General features: G+C 43.4%; 1 long non-coding RNA gene across 1 annotated transcript in view; it reads right to left on the reverse strand.

Moving 5' to 3' along the window:
* Positions 1-6,849: 6,849 nt before the first annotated feature.
* LOC119128274 overlaps positions 6,850-18,206 on the reverse strand; it is a 33,607-nt gene continuing 22,250 nt past the window's right edge. Inside the window, exons 3-4 of the long non-coding RNA XR_005098958.1 lie at positions 10,343-10,487; positions 6,850-7,113 (exon numbers count right to left, since the gene is read on the reverse strand). This is a non-coding gene — a long non-coding RNA (uncharacterized LOC119128274). The remainder of the gene's footprint in view (positions 7,114-10,342; positions 10,488-18,206) is intronic.

Below are 18,206 nucleotides of genomic sequence, written 5' to 3' on the forward strand. Positions count from 1 at the left end.
TTCATTTCGTCTCCCTCGATTCACACTTCAGAGCGCTTCTTACGCTCTAACAAGCAGCTGTCAACTTTCCTCGCCGGTCCCAGCAATCCTCGTTATGAACGTCACATTGCGGCCGACCTCGGGCTCAAGTGCTGTTGTTTGCCCCTCAGCATGCCCGTCAGATGGAATAAGATTGGGGGGGGATTTCCAAAGAGCTCTCCCACATTACCATTCATTTATTCGCACTATTTTATGGTTAACTTGGTTGAGAGACATTCAAAAGCATGAACGCTGAGATTGTCTTGACTGAGGAACAAAATGGCCGACGTGCAAATGCAGTGTTTGTTTACTATTTTAGTTTGTTGCGTTTGCCTGAAAATTTAGATTTAAAAGTGACATCTACGCTAATTACCCTTAGCCCATCAATGGCATTTCACTCTATACGTTAGCATTAAGCTAGTCCGTGAGACCTAATGAACCGATTTGATTGAACATTTTGCTGAAGGTAAAGCTGACGGGATGTCGCAATATTTAGGGACCGCAAAACTCATGACTTGTTGTCCAACATGGCGACGCCGAGCAACCGGCTGCCCAATTATATTCAATGCATCTGTCCAGAGCGTTGAGAGAATACTATACATGACCGGCGTTGCAGCTCCTTTGGACCCCCCCCCCACAAGGACGGCCATCCCATTACAATAATTAACTAGAGAGGGAGTTGATGGGAGAGAGAAAAGAAAAGAGAGAGAGTGGTTGGGAGAAAGCAAAGGAGATGGAGGCTGGGTTTGGGTGGCAAAGGGAAGAGGGGGGGGGGGGTGCGTTGGGTTTTTGCCGAGGCAGCAATTGGGTGGGAGCTTCCTGCCTGCCGTTAATCCCCAAGTGACTTTCACTGCATACAGTGAAGCGGGCACAGGCCAGAGCCATCGCAAATTAATCTAGCAAAGAGCTCGGGAAGTGGCCGCATTGAACCCCCCCCCCGCCCCTTGTTAAAAGACTGGAAAGCAATGGAGGGGGGGGGAGGGAGAGGGAGACAAGCAGGGGATGAAGGCAAAAGGGATTCGGGTGCAGAAAGGACAAGATGGGAGGGGGGGGGGGTCCATAAGGAAGGAGGTGAGCTATTTTGGGCACAGTAAAGGACAAGCGTGTGGTGACATCACTCACAGGCATGTGATGTCACCACCTGCTGTGATGTTATCCAGCGCCAACCTGAATACTATTGTTGCTGCTGTGGTTGTGTCAATTCTGGCAGAGCTATTTATATAAACGTTAACGCTGCTGTGATGTCATCAAACTGCCCTGTTGTCAAGTTCTCTCTTAGCTTAGGTAAAACACATTTTATTGCATTAATTATTATATTTTAACTCATCCGATATTGGACTGTACTGTAAAAGTGACACACAAAAACAACAAAACATTGTATATTTAAATGAAAAAAATTCCAACCAAATCCATCACTTTGTGTTATGAAAAGCAGCTAGCTTAATGCTAACATAAAATGCAAAACACCTTACCATGCTAATGGAAATTAGCATAGAAGTTTCAATACCCATAAACTGCTACTTTTACACACACAAACCAAACATAAAATCTTGGGAATATGATGCGACCGTTAGCTTGTTAACGCTAGCTTAGTATTGCTAGCGTTGCTATTTTGTTAAAGCCGGACAGCCTTCTGTGCGATTATAACGACGCATACCTCATTTAACAGCTCATTTAACCCGCCACTTTCAATACCAATTGTGATCAGAGAAGCTTTTACGCATCATCAGATCCCTATCAAACTTCTTATCTTGGCTTTTCCGGAAAAAAGAAAAAAAAAAAAAGAGGCATATTTGCCGAAGCGTTGAACTTTGCGTGCACTGAATCTGTCAACCGTTTTTTAATCCTCCTCCTCGCCTGGCGAGAAGTGCCAATCAAGATTTGGGGAAAATGTGAAATAGCCATTTGAGGATTTTCCAGTCTGGCGTACATCCACATCTTGCTCTTTGCTGCCACGGGGGCAACTGAACTGCTCAAGTGAACCATAATGTGTTGACGATAAAACAGTTTGGCTCTTATCTTCCCAATACTTACAAATTCTCTTTCTCTCCTGCCCCAAATCTGGCTTCCATTAGTGGTTAGTCTCCAATAAGCTCATATATCTTGTTCAGTGGCAGTTGCTAGTCTTCCTCGACGGCAATAAGTGCACAATACTTGAAGGGCAGAAATGATGACTAACGGCAGCAATCTCACCTCGTTCATTTCGTGAGCTACCATTGAGGCCATTTTACTGAAGATGCCCAAGTCATCCTGTCAGTCCTTTTTGGGGGACTCATTTTGGAGACACATTTGTTTTGTCCACACAGGAGCAGGCCCAAGATCTAATCATCCGAAAAAGGAGGGGAAAAAAAAAAAAAAACTGTCAGCAAATTATGTGGCCTGCATCGCCGCTTCAAATCCAGCACACAGCAGCCTGCGGGCAAATGTAGGCACGCATTAAAGTGTGAGTGTGGAAAAAGATAGGTTGACCGAGAGACCAGAAAGTGCCGAAGGTAAGTAAACAAGCTCAGCGTTTCCTTTGCTGCCATAGCTTGTTCTTTACTTGGATTTTCGCGAAGAATCTCCAAAAAAAACAATCATGGATATGGTGGAATTTTATGCAGGCAGAGCTGTCCTGACCTTTCCCTGACCTTTTGTTCACGTTCGCTTGACTGTTTACCGAGGCGGCAAGAAGCTAACAGATCCGAGACATCTCATTTATTCAGCGTGTCAAATGTGTTTGAATATATGCAAGCATGACAGAGACAAACAAAAGGCCAAAGGGGACTTTGTTTACATAAAGGGCCAAAAATATTCTGCACGTCTCCACCAGTCATCGCAAGCTTGGAATAGCAGACCTTATTGTTGCACCAAGGATCTCAGATCGACATTTTTTTTTCCTATTCTTTCAGCCACCTTTGGAAAGACAAATGGTAGAAACTACTTTTCAGTCTACTGTGCTAATTGAGCCGCAGCAGCCATTCTCCAGAGGATACTTGATTGTCTGCCCGGCGAAGGATGCGCGGCGGCACAGATAGGAAATGTCGCCGCCGCCGACCTCTCATCTGTTTTCTTATAGACAAACTCAATTAAGTCGTGCGCAGGCAAACCAGGGGGGAAGACGGCAGATCGCCTCCCGAGAAAGCCACCGCTGTCTCGCCGAAGCTTTATTAGCCTGTAAGGATCATGCATCTCAATGAAGGCCTTACACGTTTATCGCGCACGTGCGCGCCGCTCTCCAAACGCACCTCGCCTCGGGAGACGGCGGGACGGACCTCCGGCTCGAGGAAATAAATCTCCGTATTGTTGCCGCTAAGCTTGTGTCAAACAGCACGGCTGCCACGTCAAATAGGCGCTTTGCATCCCAATGCGCCGCATAGATTAAGCAGTCATTTCGGATTTCTAATGACGGGCACGAGCGGCGGCTACGCACGCGCACGACTATTTTCTCGCCAGCCAGCTGTGGCGGCATGTGAGATAAGACGAGATGCTCAAGCGAAATTTTGTTTTGTTTTGTAAATTGAGTTTCTAATCCCATTCACTGCCAGTCGGGTTAAAATTGATCTTTGACGTCTGTAGTCGTCAATGGGAGTGAATGAGTACATTTCTGCCAATTTCATACCTGGTTCTGAATAGAATACACAGCCTAATTGACACAGGAGAAGCCAAGGCCAGCAGAGAATGCGAGCCGCTTAGACATTTGCAACGTTTAATCCTGGACTAAATGAACAAATTGCTTGGCCTGGGGCACCAAACTGTGTATGAGCAGATTAGCGAAAAGTCAATGAGGCATTATGTGCTTATTAGGCGCCGCGATGTGCTGCGCTTTGCAAGAACGTAAAAAAACGTTCAAACAGAGCCGGTTGTGAAGTCGTTACGAGCGGGCGGCAGTTCAGGTCCCAAAGAGCTGAAAGTGAGCTTAGCGCTGGTCAAGTTTCCCGGTCACGCTACCAGTCATGATCCGCCGCTTCTTCCTCCATCTTTCATCGCAAACACGCAGAGAGCATTTTGTTTCTTCAATAATTTAAAATGATTTCAGCCAGTTTCTTCCCTGTTGGCTGGTGAATGACATTTGGGGAAAATAGCCTGAGCTGAGCCTGAGGGCTGCTCACGCTATATTGGGAATGACATCTGGGCCCGAAGGCTCCCAGTGAATCCTCAGTGGATGCTGGCAGACAACGTGGGGATTGGCAAGTGAAGGCTTCCAAACCAAATAGATTGCCCTTCTGCCAATTGTCGGGCGCAGTTGAGCCGTGCGATACCTGACATTTTGGTATCGAGTAAATACTAGCGCCAGTATCGCTGATACCAATACCGATACATTTAGGTTAAAACATTTTATTTTTTATTTTGAATGCAATGTACAAAATAGTAGTAATCTGCATATTCTTAGTCCCCGCCTGTCTTTAATTCCCTTCGTCCAGACAACTTCTGCTAGCTTGTTTTGATTTGAATCGTTAAATAAGCTAATCAGCGCGAATGTATTTACCATCGTTTTGGTTTCCTTTCTGCTGGCAATTAAAATTGGAAAATTGCAGGTAGTTTACTTCAAGCTATCCTCACTTAGTATATTTTATGTTATGTCACAACAATAAACAGCGAGCTGGTTGTTTGAAAAACTCAAATATGACTCTAAACGCAAAATCTCCGTGACTGTACGCAATAATTGTTTGAAAATAACTGACATCATAGAAATAAATGTAAAAGGTCGAGACTAGCGTTTGAGATTGATGCGATACCGATACTTAGTATATTAGTATTGATTCTGTTTAAAGGCTTATAATTACAGTAGCATCTATGCTAATTTCCATTGACCTGTCTAACGCTAAGGGACGCTAAGGGACGTCCGTTCATACAAATTGGTTGGTTGAACAATTTGGTGCTTAAGTATGCGTTTAATTTGTTTTGCTCTTGGGCGTCGGATTTACGTTAAACCAACTGGGAGAGGGAAATAAATAGCTTGAAGCCAATATGCTACGCCTCTTATTTGGAGAACTGCGAGCAGAGAGTGAGAACAGGCCCAAAGGAATACTTTCAAGAGTGTGTTCTAGTAAGTCCAAATGTGTTTTGGAGTGTGTGGGAAGGGTAAAGCGATTGAAATATTTTTTTTATATGGTCATGAAATAGAAGATTGATGATGTTTTCAGACGTATCACGCTAGCATATTTGTTCTTGATTCGGGGGAACCAAAATGCAATGCGGTGCAAACGCACCTCCTGCAGAAAACCCAGATGCATTTTGGGACGTGTATTTTTATTTTCCAATTGAGAATCTTACAAGTCGAGAATTGTCTGGCAGCCAGCTCCTCCCCCACCACTTGAGGCTTTGCCGATGACTCACTGATTGTCAGAGTGCTAGCATGAAAATGCTACGACACTCTCCTCTGACTCGCTTCCTTCCGCCGCTGATTACAAAAGTCGGACATCTCGCGTTTGCCGTCAGTTCATATTTTCATCTCGTCATCATTTGTAATATCTCGTTTTGCGGTTGAAGCCGAACGAGTAAGTCGCCTTTGTGTTCGCCCCGCTCTTCCCTTGAGGGAAATTTCCGCATTTCCACGTGTCCATCACTTTTGCAATTTGCGCTTTTCATAATAGCCTTAGTCACGTGACTCCTTTTCAGTTCCGCTCAGCGACCCCGTCAAACGTTTTACCTGTCAGATGCACGCGCCGGGAAACAAAAAGCGAGTCGTGCTCTGATTGACAAGGTTGGAACTTTTCCCTCTGGCGACGCTTTGCATTTTTCCCAAACAATTTAATGGATGTTTCAGTGCGGTTTTTTTTTTTTTTGGTCTCCATTGAGAAAAGCAATGAAGGTTAGCAAAAGAACTGGCGGCTTTCCACTTGGTTACACAGAGCGAGGCTAAAATCGAGCCAAGCCAGAGCGCCACCCTTGGGAACAATTAGTAACAGTTTCTATTGACGGGAATCCCAAGGCATTCAATCGTTCCTCTTGATTTTCTCAATGACTGGTGCTGAGCCGCGCCACACAATGAAGCCTGATGATCTAAATTAGCCCACTTTTCTATCGACAGTATCTGCATGTGAATGTGTGATTATGGATAAATGCTAATGCCAGCGTAAGAACGGTGGCAAAGATCAGAGCTCGTTACGCTCCCTTAAAGACGTTACGAGAGAATGCCGGGCGCTGTTCTGTGTGAGGGCAATTAGCCGGCAGCGGCGGCAGTGTGTGTGCACACGAAGCCGGAATAAATGAGACAGCTTGTTACTTGGAAAAAGCCACCTTGTTCGTTGCGCATTCCTTTTGAGCGCTTGGCAGCCGGCGAGAACACAGAGAGAACACACACACTGAATATAGTCGTGGCTAATTAAAGTTAAAGGCCCGTATTGGTGAATATTTTTACAAAGGATTGTGAAATGACTGTTTATCGCATTTGCCTCAATGGATGGACACTAAAAGTATTGGGACAGCGGGCTGTGCATTTGGTACCTGTTCTCTCAGAGCGGAATTTCCCGGCTTCACCGTCACAAAATTATAGAAAACCATCAATACAATAATAAAAAAAAAAAACAGCACACAATTCTGCCGGGTACATTTCCTGGAGCAGTTCAGAATCTATATTTATCTGATAACATGACAAATCAAGAAAATACATCATACTCACCAAACCCAATGTTAGACCCGCTGGTAATTTCCCCAGAGGGTGGGCTGCGCCGCTGTGGGAGTGGTCGCAGCCGACTTCAATCACGGCCAATCGAAGCTGCCGCTTTCAGTCTGTTTAAATGCGACGTGCTACTGGAGGATCGGCCCAGTGGTGCAGTGCTTCCGCTTAAAAGTTTTGCTGACCTTGACTTCCCACAACTGGCACCTTCAGGATATAGAAAGTAAAAATTGAAGATATTTGTCCATATTGTGTAAGGCTCTTGGGCATGGCAGTGTTAAACATATTTCCAGACATGACTTGCCTGCTGCATTGGAAGGCACAGGGGAAAAACAACCTCGATAATAATAAGTCATGCCGACCCTCTACTGTGCACACGGCGCGTTTGCATTTGCCTCGGCGGACGTCTGATGGGGCGCGCTGTGACTGATATGGAGCGGAAGGACTCAGAGGGCAGCGCTGCCTGCTGCCCGCAGACAAAATGCATCACCGCGCTGAGTGGGAAGACAGAAAGAGAGCCCGGGGAACGAGATAAAGAAGTCTCACGGTGAAGAACATCCCGCGTGCTGTGCCAAAGTCATCAATTAGACTAAAAGATGGTTTTTGGTTGTCTCACTGGAAATAACAAAGGCAGGTGTGAAATGTCACATCGGAATCGGTACGTGTTTGTTGCGGGGATTTGAACGGTAGTGTTGGAATGCTAAATGCTGAAGTTGGGTGATTTAACATCACCCTACATCTGGCCTTCCATTTTCTATACTGATAATCCTCATTAACGTTGCTAGTTTGCCCAAATATAGTATAATTTTGCCCTTTAATCAAGTCTGCTAGCTCAATGCTAACATGGTAGATGCTATAGATGCCTTCTTTTATCCTCATTAACGTTGCTAGTTTGCCAAAATATAATATAATTTTGCCCTTTAATCAAGTTGGCTAGCTTAATGCTAACATGCTAAATGCTAAAGATGCCATCTTCTGTACTGCTTATAGTCGACGTCAGTGCTGGCTGGTATGTTGTAGGATTATACACGCAAATTATACGTACGCAAATCCAAAATCAGACCTGCCTGCGTGTTGTGAAAAGCAAAATGGGAAAAGAGTCGACAGATAACCCGTTCACGTCTTAGCAAAAGACATTCCTCGTGTCTGTTCCTGCTTCCTTTTTCAACGTCGACCGCTCTATTCTCTGCTGGCCATCTCATTTAGTCAGTCGATCAATAGTGGCGCAATCATTTGTTCTTCTTTCCCCCGTTCACGTCAAAGCTCCTCTCTGACAAGCAGCTACCTCGGAGAAGGCGGCCCTCCCGCTCTCCCGCCGCCAATTAACTTAGCGAGCGAGCGCTGCCGGGCTAATTGGTGTCGCTGTAAACATTCGCGCCAGGAGCACGAGGAGCTGTTCCAGGCTGTTTCTTAATTTACTCACCTTTCAGGAGTCACGAGAAGGTCGTGTTTGTTTGGCGGACAACAGGAAGTCGAGGACCCTGGCCGAGGATGCCATTCAATTTTGGTTATTTATTTATTTGTCAATCTTTTTCTGCACATGCTAGCTATTTTTTTTTTCCCCTCACTCTGCCTCGCTTATGTTTTTTAGCAGCACGCCACACCGGGTGTTAAGACCCCCCTCAGGTCAACATCTGCCATCTTGGCACCGCTTCCCTATCGATTGGGTCGAGTTCCCGAGCAGATGTTTTTGCGCTCGTTTTTGAATCACACGCCACGATTTCCTAGCATCCCTCTTCTCTCTCTCTCCTGCCATAAATTATTTCCTCGCCGCTTTTAAAAGCCTACCACGTATTCCTCCCTGGACATTAACAGCTGCATATATATGGACCCAAATGAGGCTAGGCCTCTTTATAACGTATTAATATTTAGCCCTCTGCCAGCTGAGATAATGATAACTTTGAATTTAGTTTTTGCAAATTAATAAGTGGCAGCTGCTACTCTCGGGCTTTGCAGAGGCAGATAAGAGAGAGCGAGGGAACGGTTTGCTTAGACGCTGAATTTAAACGATGCGTCACGGGCTAAAGGGCAGATTGAATCAATCATGACTGAAGCGTAATTGGAAATGTCCTGCCATCCAAATCGTAAACGTAAGGCGGCTTTATGCTTGCGCCCCCACACACACAAAACAATATTGTTATTAAGAAGCAGCACTTGAATGGTTGCAATGAGCTAAATTGATTTTTCTTAATCATGCAGCCAAAGGATTTACAGGAGATTGACTAAAGTACGCTAGCAATATCGCAGCTCATCATTCGTGTAATATCCAGAGATGGTGGTAATATCCATCCATGTTACTCTAAAATGTGGACATCTTACAGTCACTAATCTAACGCAGACTTTTGTGTTTTCAAGATAGGGAATTTGGAATTTCAATATATCAAGTTTAAAAATAATAACTAAAGTAAGTAGGTACTTTTAAAATCCAATAATCAGTCAAATAATTCAAAAAAATTAAAGCATGTAATTTATTAAGCTACTTTTTCAAGGTATATAGTTTTTTCATGTTATATAGTTTCAGATATTAAAAAAAAATTGGAAGACGACCTTAAAAAAATAATAAAAAATCACCTAACAAATCGGCAACTTTGGTGCCCTTCTTCAACATTGCCACATTCACTTTCTAGTTGAATTGCGCTTGGCCGCCTTTTACAGCTCTAATAAGGCACCCCGATCTTGACAAGCGATGGCCTCGCCATTCCTATAAATACCTGAGCATAACAAGCGCCCTCGAGAGTGAAGACGTCCAGTCAGCTGCCAGGAGAGACAGCGCTGCTGGATGACTGTATGGGCCCGCTTGCTTGTTAGAGAACACGTCTGTGCTACTTTCCTCGTTCTAACTTTGCGCGCAACTTCCTGACTTTTCACAAGTTTAACTCCAGTAATAGTGGTTATTCCAACAGAAAATATTCCTGTAAAGATGTTTTTTTGTTTCTGAGTCCCACTCTGCCCTATTGTCATGTGGTGTTCCACAGGGTTCAATTTTGGGGCCCCTGCTGGTTTCATTTCAAATGGGTTTCATCTTACGAAAGCATGAAATTTCCTTTCACTGCTATGCAGATGATTGTCAGATCAATGTCCCGCATATAGGACGCTATGTGGGTTGTTATTTTCTTTTTTAATCGTCTCCCTATTTCAGAATTTCATCGATTGCTGGAGGGGTGGGAACGTTTTGTGTACGATAAATAGTCACGCATACAAATATTCAATGCTCAAATCATCAATTTGTTCTTACTTTAATTTGCAAAGAAATCTTGCTTATTGGCATTTTAGGATAAAAACAGGACTCTAACAAAGCTGAATGGCGTTTTGTGAGGCGTCACATTGCTTTCTGTTGGGGATACCGTTTAACAAACAAAAGTCACTGTTTATTCCCGGGAGATTAAAAAAAAAAAAAAAAAGCCTGCCTGCCGGTGTGACAGTGATGTACGAGCATCTCATTGAAAGCAAAACCCACTCTGTTCGCTCGACGGGAAAATGCAAAACTGCACATCGAAAGCGATCAGGCAACACAATCAAGCAAAGCACGGCTGACACTGACCCAACGCTGCAAAAGTGCAAACTCAGGGAAGAGGCATGTGGCAACGTGGACTTTTTACTCTCATTTGCTAATTGAGGAGATAATGTAAATCATCATGGGAGTCGGGGGAAAAAAAATAGCACTTTAAAAATCAATGAGCCGCTTTCGTTTGAATTCTGCACAAGTGAATCAGCATCTCGTACCTGCAGCTGGTGCCGCCGCTTGGGAGGACCCAACACGGTGGTTAAAGCCCACACCAGGAAGCCGGACCATCGAGACTTGCTCTTCTTGGACTCCATCAAAACAACTTTGATCTCCATCATGAATCGTTTGTCATCAGCGATGGTACTGCAAAGACAATGTTTATTTTGCTTATAGAGAACACCGCAACACTGCAATCAAGATTTTCCCGCAGCGCTTGTCGGCACTTTATCCATCTTAAAGGAAAGTTACACACATCATCATGACACATCACTTAGATAATTATTTTGCTCTACCGAGCAACAGTAAGAGAGGTCATTAATCTGTGTTTTGTTCCTCCTGAGGCTGCAACCAACACAATCGATAGTTTGGGTCTCATGCATAGACATGGAGGCAAGGTGCAAATGTAGAATAATTCTTGCTATTGTGGTTTTAGTGACAAAATAAAACAAAAGGTTGAAGAGCGTTCACCCTCATGCACTACAAATATACTCCAGGTACAATTCTAAAATTACGCAAACCGCAAAAGAAATAAAAGAAATAAATAAAAAAGAATAATAATTTGCAGAACACAGGCTAGTCCAAATTTAGAGTTGTGCACCTGCATTAGTGCTGAACGATTTCAAATAATCAATTTGTGATTTAAAATACAATTACAGTGATCCCTCACTACTTCGCGTTTCGTTTATCGCGGCTTCACTACATCGCGGATTTTTTTTTCCAAATGAAAAAAACATTTAAAAGTCAAAATAAAACTTCTAAATTTAGGAAACATGTGTCTAACCTTTAGGACAATGTAGTATTGCTCCAAATGTTCATTTACATTCCTTTAGAAGTCCGTTATCGTGTGTTAGCACGATCGCGAATTAGCATCTTTCCGCTCACTCGTTAGCCTACCCAGTACTTCTTGTTGGTGACCGTACTTTGCGGATTTCACTTATTGCGGATGGTTTTTGGAACCAATTATCCGCGATAAACGAGGGATTACTGTATTGAGAATCGACAGAAGATATACTGCAGTATATGTCAACCAAGAAATTACATGTAGGCATAAAAAAAACAATGCTAAATGAAGTAGCATCCATTTTTCAGGTCAAAGAAGTGTTTGATTGACAGTTGAACAGGGCATTATTATTGTCAGGTTTTTGGGGAGAATAATAAATACTAAAGCATCACCTGTAGGTTTGGCATTCGCTTGACAAGATGTTTTTTACAAGAAAACATTTCTTTTTCAATGACCGCCGGCGTGAGCGGGGATGTTTACGAGCCCGCGGCGAGAAGAAACGCCGCGCTTGTGTGGCTATCAAGCCCGAGTAAGCTTTCAAATCTAAACAAACATGATGAAGAAGCAACAGCTGAAAAATGCAAAAGCGGCAGCTCGCCATAAATAATCTATGCTAATAGGTCTTCTCCGGAGACGTCTGCTGAGTGCTTAATGGCGCTCGCTAACAATGCAAGAATTCTCAGTGTTGTTAAACACAACCCACCACGGCGAGACACAATCCCCAGGCCGCGTCGCCGAAATGCAAGCAGACAAGGCCCTCACTACATAAATTCTGACAAATCATACGGAGGGATTCCCCGGACACACAATCACTGCCACACACACACATTCGAAGACACGCACAAAGTGCTCGGACACAAAAGTGACCACGTCATGCCAGCGTCTTGGGAGATTTATGAGCCCGAGTGGACAGGAGAGATGAAATCCGCCTTGCTAAAGGGCCTAATGACCTCATCTGCGGCCAGCAGCCGACATGACCAATAAGATCTGAGATCACACACACACACCTAACCCACTCCAACACACACACAACCACGCCGCCAGGGGCTCATCCTGTCCTCCCTTTCCACCGCTCGCCATGTCGCCCTCGTTAGTGGCAGAGTGCGTCTTTTTAACCGCCACGTGTGTGTGTTTGCCAGTGTGTGTGTGTGCACAACTAGCCTGAGCCGGTTGGAGACGGAGGAGGCGGATGAAAAGACGGATGGTGGTTTCCAGAGAGATAGAAGCGTGTGCGTTGATTTGGTAATAAACATGTTGTGACAGATTTAATAGCACACGCACGTACGCACACGCGTGCACTACCTCCTCCCATTCATCCAAGTGCGCCGCTTTCATCTTTCATTTATTTTGTAAGCCTTCAGCAAAACACTCGCTGGCTTGTGTGTATTTTCTGTACACTGCCAATGGGCCGCATATGTTGTTTATCCAGTTTTTCTGCAAGCTTTGGCATCCTTGAAATTTTATTCAAATTACAAATCGTCTTCTCCCATTGAAATGAATGGAAATTCCCGTAAACTGTTCCAGGTCCCACCCAAAAAATAAATAAAACAAAGCTGGTTAGCAACATTTCTTAATCAGAGATGCAATTAAACTTTTCTAGATTTTTTTGCACAGATTCTGAATTTGCCGTTGTTTTGTTTCAAGCACATCAGGTTTGAATAATAATAATGATAATAATAATAATAATAAAAATTGAAAATTTAAATAATACAAAACATGTAAAATATATTTATAGTAATATTTATGAATTAAGGGTCAGGTTCCGCAACAGGTGGAATTATTTTCTGAAATCTCATTGCCATAAATTTATAGGTCAAACTTGATGTGCTTGAAAGAAGTAGATTTTTTTTTTTAAATGTCTACTTAAAAATAACCTACTTAAAAATAATTTGAGGAACACATACAGCATTATAATCTATTCAAACATTATATCATAGATATTTGTCAGTCTATGCTTCAGTTTGTTCACATTACATGTAAGACATGACTATCCATTTTTTTTGTGCTGCTACTACGTTAGCCCATTCCTCCAGTTTTTTTTTTTGCTGCCAAATCAAGTCAAGAGAGACATGTCGCTTGTGTGACATGCAAAGCTGCACACTTTCCATTACGTAACAAATCGCATCCAGCAAAAAGCAAGGCAGCACAAAGGCAGAGTCAACGCGGACGTGTGATGGAGGAAAAACTAATTAGCGCAGCACTTTAAGCATCACGGGCCACAGCCAGAGAGGACTGCCACAGACAATCCGAGTCAATTTTCCCATTCAGTGGAGAGAGCTCTGACATTGTGCTTTATCTCAGACGGCCTCTTGGCTCACCAAGACAAAAAAAAAAAAAAAAACGAATTAAACCAAGCGAGTGGTCACACCAAAGAAAGCAAAAGTGCAAGACGTCAAATCCACCAGGACAAAGGCGGACATGAAGACAAGCAGGGAAGAACTGCAAGGATTGGACGGAAACATTTGAATAGCCGCGCCGCACTAACTGAACGCTTATCTTTTGCTTTTAATATGCAAATTAGGCCCAAAGTAAAATTCAGCATGAGGACTGTGCAAATTGTGAGCGTTGGTTTAAAACAAAGAAAGAACATCTGATGAGCAATATGCTAATATTCTGTCTGCAATGTACAAATAACATGACTATTCCCCATCACGTGAGCTCCTCTGCGTGCGAACGTTCCAATCTGAATAAATCATCGCACGAGGACGCTTTTGCACATCTCCTTTCATGGTCTAGTTTGCCATTGCGTCGAGCCCACCGTGAAATCCTCATGAATATCCAATACGCACTTAGCCGACAGCTACACGTACAATTAAGGAATTGTGTATGTTAAATACTTGCGCGATATCTTTTCTTCGACCAGTGGTGGGAAGCAACAAAGTCCGAAATGTTTACTTTGCTAGTCTCACACCACTTTTAAAAAGAGGATTTAAAATAAAAACAAAATGGGGTTAGGGTGAAAGACATTTTAAAAAAAACAACTAGTTTTGAAATCAGAGACTAGTAAAAACTGTTCAAATATTTTAAAAAGACAAATTGCAAGCAATATATCTATTTTTAAAGTGAAGACTCGATGCAAAATCTGTCTTCGCGGGCCACATAAAATGATAGGGCGGGCCGCATATGGGCCCCCGGGCCTTAGGTTTGACACCGACCGGTCTATATAGACAAAAAAAATGCATTTAGAAACTTATCTGAATTCCCATTGCAGACAAATTGCTAATCAGCTCTTACACGTGAAAGTGGGAAGACAAGATCATGACAAACATTTTGTCATGTTTAGTGTTGAAAGGTTACAATTGTTGGGAAAGTCATATCATCATCATCCCTCTCTCGGTCTCAAAATTGGGCATCATCTGATCCCCGGTCAGCTGGAACAGGATCGATACCGCAAAAACCGTGTGACAAGGACAAAGTAAAGCGAGAAAATATGCCGACTGCGGGGGGAAAAGATCTGGTGAAAATTGCAAACGTTTTTTTTTTTTTTAAATGAATGTTCCTTCAAGCTCAACTTGAGGCGGTCTGCATTTTACAAGGACACAGCGATCTTGGCTGTCCTAAACATAAAGGCGTCAAAAAAAAAAAATCCCTTTCCACAAAACACATCAAGTTACAATAAAAATCAATTCAACTCATCCGAGAGGGAGCGATTGGCCTCTTACTGGAAAAGGTTATTGATGATCAGATCCCCCTCTATTATATTCTGATGGAGGGGAAAAAAAAAAAAAAGCAAAGATCTCAAAACAGATTTCAGCAAGCGCCTGTGATTGTGCCCGAGCTCGGGTCCATTCAGAATTCGCTCGGATGGAGAAAAATAGATAAGAAAGGCACCGCAATGAGAGTCTATTGACGATATCGCTCGCATCGCGCACACGTCTTCGGGACATTTTAACGGGATGCCCATGCGGACTATTATGGACAAAAGGCTATTGAGACCTTTTCAAACATCGCTCAAAAACTTGCCCTCTTTGGAACTTCCATAATTTATATTTATAGTCAAGCTTGGTGACCCTCACCAACCTTTTAGTATTCCTTCTCTTATTGAATATTTTTTTTTAGAACTGACTATTGATTATTCAAGCAATCACATTTAAAAAACATTTTGCATAATACCAGTATGAAATATATTTTGGGTATTATTTTGCTGTGGCTAAAACACATTCAAGACTATGACTTTGAATGTGTATGGCTTTAAGAGGCGGAGCTTGGTCGGTGAGTGACGTGGGAGTCTGGGAGCAAGAGCGTAGATTTGGCCGCTCCGCATTTCTGCAGTAACGTTAGTTTGCAAGAAAAAAAAACATTGCTTCTTTTATTACGTTTGAATAATATACAGTGTGATAATTCTCAACTAAAAAAATTTATGGTGTTGACTTGTGTTGCTTGGCCACACGTGTGTTGAAATCAGCATTGTTACGAGCAACATCATGCAGCCTGGAGTTTCTTGCTGTCAGGCGAGATGCGAGCTTAAGGCGAAATTAATGAGGAATTGCAAATCTTAGCATGAAATGTGGCATGATCTTGCGCTCATCGAGCGGCAGAAGAATTATTAAGAAGCTGCCTTGGCTCTTTGCCAACCATAATTGCCCGTCGTTCTTTTTTTTTCTCTCTTTGTGTCTTTTTAATCACCGCAGCCGATTGTCTCACGTCCGCCATTCACTCCGTGACGACTCCACCTTTTGTCTTTTTGCCCCCCAACCATCAATTAAAAAAAAAAAAAAACATAACTCTCCTTTCCACCTTCAGCGCAATCCCGAGCTGCCACACGGTCAGCCAGAGCCAAGCCTTTTCACACCCCAACCCCCCCCCCCCCTCCCCCTGACAACACAAGGGCGTCTAAATTGGTCTTGCTTCTCTCCGCCAAGGAGCTTATGTTCACAACACAGTGCTGTAGAAATAATTTAGGACAGTCAGCCAATAATAAAACAGCGTCTAACGTGACGCAAAGCGACACAACGCTCACACATACATACCATTCAGTGTAATATCATACACAGCCAATGATTTCTGCATGTAGCTATTTTTAGAAGCCCACTACTCTTCATTGAGCATCCAACGTATTCATGGGCGAGTCTCAAGGAGGACATTTTTTTTTGTAGCCACACAGACAATCACGACAGCACGTCTGCAAACCTGAGCCGGTTTCTAATTTTAGCTCATTTCTAATGCCGTGTTTACGGCACAAGCACAAATGCATCTTCAAATTGAAATAATAAGAAACAAAATGGATGCTCGAAAGATCACGTTCATTATTGGCATCACGGAATGAGAATTTGCTATTTGTTCTATGAAATTGCATTCTCTAAATTTCATCGCGTTTCTCTTGGATGCGCTGCTTCCGGGATCTTGGATGTTTTCGTCCAATTAGATTTCAGCCTCTTTGTGTTGCCGTGTAAATCTAATCCGCTCCGAGCCTTCAGAGTCCGTAGTCACTCAAACCGGGACGGTTTCTGTAACTGCCCATATTTCTAATTCATCATAAGCACCGGCTCTCGATGACATCGGCATTTGATGACATCACCATCGCGTCTTTGCTCGCTGCTCATTGTCCACACTCACTCCGACACACTTTAAGGTTGGCGAATTTTGTCAAGGGCGCAGCCGGGATGTTCCGAGGTCCAATAAATGAGAGGGCATGTCAAGCTACGTGGGGACGTATTAAATGCTTGATGTGTTTTTGCGGCACCTAAAATCACCGGTCTATTTTTACGCAGCTTTTCCGAAGGGCGTGATTGACATGTTGCCAATTTTTACACACAAGCCGCCGTTGTCGTCATGGTCACCAAGGGCGAGCGGTAAAGTCATCTCGCACTTAACGCATAAGCATCATTTCAACATATCCCGGCATACACACACGTATCTAAGGAGATACCTGAGGAGCCATGCGACATCGTCATGGTAACAGGCTGAAGCACCGGCTCACGGCCTTCTAATCAATTAGATCCAAATGGGTCTGGGGCAAAACAATTGCCGGCAGAGAATCACAGAGGCCGCAAGGAGGATGAAAACACTTGAACCAAAACACACGTCTTACATGGGATAGGAAACATGAGACGGGGTTTAACGATTTTCAGAATAGTTTGAATTGAGATTGTTCGGGCAGATGTTACGATTGCAATTTATATTCTTCAAATATTCACTTGACACAGTAACATTTACAAAAAGGGGACAGGGAATGACATCACAAAGGGGACAGGAAATGACATCATCATCATCATCATCGTTTTAAAGTCCGCTTTCCAGGCGCCGCTGGGTTGGACTGGGTTCTCGATATGGCCGTCTCTAGCCATACTGAGAATTTTTGGAGCAAAACTTTTTACAGCCGGATGCCCTTCCTGACGCTAACCCAAAGGGAAATTGATTTTCTGTCGGGGTTGACTCCCTTAGCCCATTCCTGTCCCGAGGAGCCCACTGGGCAGTGGTACTATTTAACCCATAGTTGGGGGCTGGTTCGTGGGCACCAGGGCGTGTCCACACACCGGTGGGCCTGCGTGCCGCACGTCTAGGGGCCAAACCTCCTCCGAGTCCCTTGTAGTTTAGCCTGGGTCCGTGTTGTACCCAGTTACCATGTGTCGCCGCGTGGAGGCACTACATAGGGCTTGCTGTTAGAGAGGCTATGTACTGGCAGGGAGAGACTTACGCACTCGGCTCTCCCGTTCGCATACTGCTAGCCAGCGGTGAGGGTTGACAGTGAGAAGTGACATGCACTGGACACTCCACCAACACACTAGACGCATCACAACAACCCGACTTGATGTTATGAAGTCAGACACACCAAATGACATCATCAGCATAAAAACATTTACCTATCAAAACATTAGCATCAAGCTATCACTTGAATAGTGCAAGGATACGATATTCGGTTCCTTAAAAGCATTTACATTCACGAAATACTTTTTTTTTTAACCAGAAAAGTTTTCAAATAGTGTACAAATGTAAATGTTCATTGTACTGTACTGAAATGAAAGACTAAATAAAAAAAAAAAGCGACTTAACTGCTTAAAATAGTGATTGAGGGTCTAAAATGTAAATATCATAATGTAAGTATGTTTAAAGATAGATATTGACTTTTCCTTTGCTCACAA

The sequence above is a fragment of the Syngnathus acus genome, chromosome 10, assembly GCF_901709675.1.
Source record: "Syngnathus acus chromosome 10, fSynAcu1.2, whole genome shotgun sequence".
NCBI lineage: Eukaryota > Metazoa > Chordata > Actinopteri > Syngnathiformes > Syngnathidae > Syngnathus > Syngnathus acus.